The 4,821-nt window shown below is 32.2% G+C and overlaps 1 pseudogene; it reads left to right on the forward strand.

The window, feature by feature from the left end:
• Positions 1 to 3,393: 3,393 nt before the first annotated feature.
• On the forward strand, positions 3,394 to 4,185 carry LOC101151994 (histone-binding protein RBBP4-like; annotated as a pseudogene).
• The last annotated feature ends 636 nt before the right edge of the window (positions 4,186 to 4,821 follow it).

The raw sequence follows: 4,821 nt of genomic DNA on the forward strand, positions 1-4,821 counted from the left end.
AGAAAATAAATTTATATTGTCTCAGACACCCAGTCTGTAATACTTTGTTATGGCAACTCTAGAAAACAAATACAGTAGTCCCGGAAATCCTCTCTCAGGAGGTAATATTTTAGTCGAAATCAGCAAAGTTCAATGGCTTTGTAACGGTACAATTAGAGACCTTTATAGCTGAATTAATTTGAGCAGAAGAGTAGGAGGAAATTAGATCTAGAATATAGGCTGAGGACAAATAACATTAGTGCCTACAAGTCACTTCCCCAGGGTCAGTGATAAAAGGAATGCACATTTATTATTCATAATTTCCTATCTCCTTTTGCAGAGCACTAATCTGAAAAACAAAATTTAACAACTGAAAACTAACATTCCAGAATTTCTAGGCTCTGAAATCTAATTACAACCAGTGCAGTAGAGATTGAAGTCCCAGTCATTGTTGGTTAGAATTTGATCAAGTAGTCAATTTGACACAGTAGTCCCATCTTTAAGCATCTTCTCCAAAAATGAAGACATAAATATTGAAGGATACAATATTTGTTATACCACTAGTTATACCACTAGTTACAGGATATAATATTTGTTATACCACTAGTTACAGGAAAGAAAATTTGAAAAATATTGACTAAAAATAAAACACATTACAATACAAAATTTACAAGAACATATACAAGCTAACTATCTAACAGAAAGAACACCTACTGAGAAATAATTTTTTTCTTTCTCCTCAGAGTATAATATTTAAATTCTGCTGTATATGATATATTATAAATTGGAATGTGATCCTCTATAGCTTTTCAAACTTTTTTCTACATAATTTTATATTTTGATGACACTGAGAAATAGATATTATCTCTGTTGTAAAAACAACAAAATACAGTAAGATTGAGAATGGTAAAATATGTGATTTCAAAACTAGTGAGGAGCTTTTAAAATCACCAGTTCCCAGGTAGGTTAGAAGATGGAAGGAGGAGTTCTCAGATGATCACCGTATGAAGAGTTCACTAACATCTGTTGAGCAAGAAATAAACGACCGTTGGATGCAAACATGAAGTTTTGGCTTCTCTATTTATAGCACTTTTGCCTTCTCTAGTATGAATAGTACGAAGAGAGTTTTATGGTTTAAAATTTAAAACTACACTGCTGATCTGCTCCTTTTGAATCATTGAAACATTCAAAAGTTACAGATAACATCATAACGTAAAGCATTAAATATTCAGTTCCAAATGAAAAGGAAATTCTACAAAAATTTGAGATATGAAGCAAGAGATATTTAGAGTATAATAACTGTAATACTCACATTAGAAAAAAAAGGAAAGAGCTAAAGTTCATAAGCTAAGTATTCAATTCAGGAACAACATAAAATCCAAGAAAGAAGGAGGAAAATATAAACATAAAAGCAGAAACAGATGAAATGGAAAGCAAAGAAATAATAGATCTTATCAACAAAATCATATGCTAGTTCCTTGAGAAGACTAATAACTTGAATATGGAACACTAGTAAGGAATGTAGTCACAAAAATAACACCATGACCACATGATATAGTTTACAGTTGATATATATTGGGATTTTTAAGAAATGGATAAATTCTGTCATATGTAAAATGTTGGTTAAATATTTTAAAAGACAAAAAATTACAGGTATTTTTACATATCTAGTTGAATGTAATAGTAATAATAGAGAAAGGCATTTGTGATGGTTACTTTTATAACTTGAGTGGACCATAAGTTGCCCAGGTATTTGGTCAAACATTATTCTAGGTGTTTCTGTGAGGATGAGTTTTAAGTAAAATTGATATTTAAATTGGTAGAATGAATAAATCAGATTACCCAACCTAGTATCAGTGGTTCAGTATTGAAAGCAAAGAAAATTGTGGGGCAATTGCTTTTGTAAAGATAAATACAAAACCATAAATAAAATAATAGCATACCAGTGATATAAATGCATATATGTTTATGTACACACACACACGTACACACACCATGATCAGGTGGAATTATTCCTAGGAATGCAAAGAGATCTAATTAATTTTGATACATGAATCATTTAAAGTGATTTTAGTGGTAGTTAAAATAAAAGAATTTGGTAAAATTTAAAGCTCATGTATGAAACACATACAGAATTATAAGAAAAACTATGTTATTGAACAAAAGCTACTTATCAAAAAACCTGTAGCAAACATCAGTGTGATAAAATAACTATAAAAATATTATCTAAACGTAAGAAACAAAACAAAATTACCCACTAATGTGGATTCTATTCAACAGGATATTTACTAGAAGTCCTATGTAGCCCAATAAAAGTAGAAAAAGGAATAAATCATACAGGAATAGCAAAGGAATTACTTTAAATATTTTCGTAATTTTCTACAATTATTGTCAATACAGAAAACTCAATAGAATCTAAAGATAAAATAAAGCCAAATAAACCAAATTAAAATGTATAAAATCAATGTAAAAATCAATGTTTTAATATTTAGCAAAACTGATTTCAAAATAAAAATTTAAAAAACCAAACTCACAGAAACAGCATCCCAAGTGTCATATAGGAATAAGTCAAATTAAATATATTCAAGATCTTTATAGATAAAATTATTTTTCAAAAATAACTAATGCATGTGTAAAAAAGACCTAATAAATAAGTGGAGTGATAAACCAGATTAATATATAGGAAGACTCAATATCAAAAAGATAATAATATATTTTGTGATGAGTTTCAAAAACTTGATAAATACAAATTAGCACAGTAAAGAAACATAAATGGCATAGAGTCCTCTCCTTTATTCACATGTTTATTTACTGCTTTAATTATTTTTCTTTTTGGAGGAATGGCATAACCTTTTGAAATGCCTAGGTTAAGGTTTGTTGTGACAAGAATTCTTTAAATGTGGAGGATCTCTGAAATTATTCAGAAGTTTTTAAAGCATATTTCATAACTAATTGCTTAAAGATAAATGCGTAGTTTTATTTAAGTTGGATTATGGCAAGGAACGCTCTATTCCAAAGCTAAATATTCACTTAGATAAATGTAGTGAAATTAGTAAAAATGTAGAGCAGTATAGGCTGGCACATCTTCCATTATAAAAAGTAACCAAACATGTATATTTAATAAAGGAAATTTAGTATTAGCCTATTCAATGTAACGTCTTTTTATTTTTAATTTAACTTACAAAGAAATCTAGTGTGATTCCTAGGACTCTATTTACAATGATGGAAATTTTCTGCTTTAATGCCTTATTAACTAGTTGGATATTTTAAGCTTCTATTTCTCTTGCTACTAGCACCAATTAAGAGTTGCGAATATAATTTATACATCCTTATTAACATTTATATATAATCCGCAGCCTCTCTTCCCATCCCACAATGCTCAACTCCAGGATTTCCCTGGCTCACCTGCCTGCCATGACCAACAAGGAAGCAGCCTTTGACAACGCAGTGGAAGAACATGTGATCAAGGAGGAGTACAAAATATGGAAAAATAACACCTCTTTTCCTTATGATTTGGTGATGACGCAGGCTCTGGAGTGGCCCAGCCTAACTGCACAGTGGCTTCCAGATGTAACCAGACCAGAAGGGAAAGATTTCAGCAGTCATCGACTTGTCCCGGGTACACACACATCAGTTGAACAAAACCACCTTGTGCAGCTTCCTAGTGATGATGCTCAGCTTGACGCATCACACTACAACAGCAAGAAAGGAGAATGTGGAGGTTGAGGTTCGGTTAGTGGAAAAATTGAAAGAGAAATCAACACCAAGCTGAAGAAGTAAACAGGGCCTGATATATTCCCCCAACACCCTTGTAGCATCACAACAAAGACTCCATCCAGTGATGTTTTTGTCTTTGACTATACAAAACATCCTTCTAAACCAGACCCTCTGAAGAGTGCATTCCAGATTTGCATCTCTGTGGACATCAGAAGGCAGGCTGTGGGCTTTTAAGGAACCCAAATCTCAGTGGACGCTTACTTATTACTTCAGATAACCACACCATCTGCTTATGGGACATCAGTGCTGTTTCAAATGAAGAAAAAGTGTTGGATGTAAAGACCATCTTTACAGGGCATACAGCACTATTTGGAGATAGAGATGCTTCCAGTCGTCTTTACCATAGTAATCTTCCATTTAGATCTTTACTATGGTAAAGATGCTTCCAGTCATCTGTTCCATGAGTCTCTGTTTGGAAGTATTGTTTGAATGAGTATCCCTCTATAATAGATACCACTAGTCATGCTACTAGCCCAACCAGTGGGTGTTTTCTAAATATTAATGGGTGGACTTGATTCAGAAAAGCCATAGTCTTACATTGAAATTTTCTTCAGGAATTTTCTAGTAGAAAACCCAGGACTAAAGGAGCTATAGAAAGGGAAATATTATTTGTGATTATTTTTCTTCTTATGCTATATCCACAAGTTTTTCAGGCTCAAGTTGAGAAGAGTGAGTCAATAACTTGTATTTGCTTTTAAAATTAAATTAATCCTTGACAAGAGTGACTTTTTTTTTTTAGAAGTTAGTCCTTGACCACTAGTTTGATGCTGTCTCCATTTTGGGTGACCTGTTTCACCAGCAGGCCTGTTACTGTCCATGACTAACTGTGTAAATGCTTAAAATAGAATAAATTGCTTTTTCCATTGAAAAAACAAAAACCATATATATGTGTATATATGTATTTATTTATGTGAGTGTGTGTGTGTGTGTGTGTGTGGTGTGTGCATAACTTATCGAATGTCTGGTTGTTAATGCTGCAGAGGGCCTTCTGTAGTTAAGAAAGTTTCTGAATCATTGTGTACACACTTTGAGAATGTCTGAGAAACATCATCAAAGAAGAACTTT

This window comes from Gorilla gorilla, chromosome 2, assembly GCF_029281585.2.
Source record: "Gorilla gorilla gorilla isolate KB3781 chromosome 2, NHGRI_mGorGor1-v2.1_pri, whole genome shotgun sequence".
NCBI classification, from domain to species: Eukaryota; Metazoa; Chordata; class Mammalia; order Primates; family Hominidae; genus Gorilla; species Gorilla gorilla.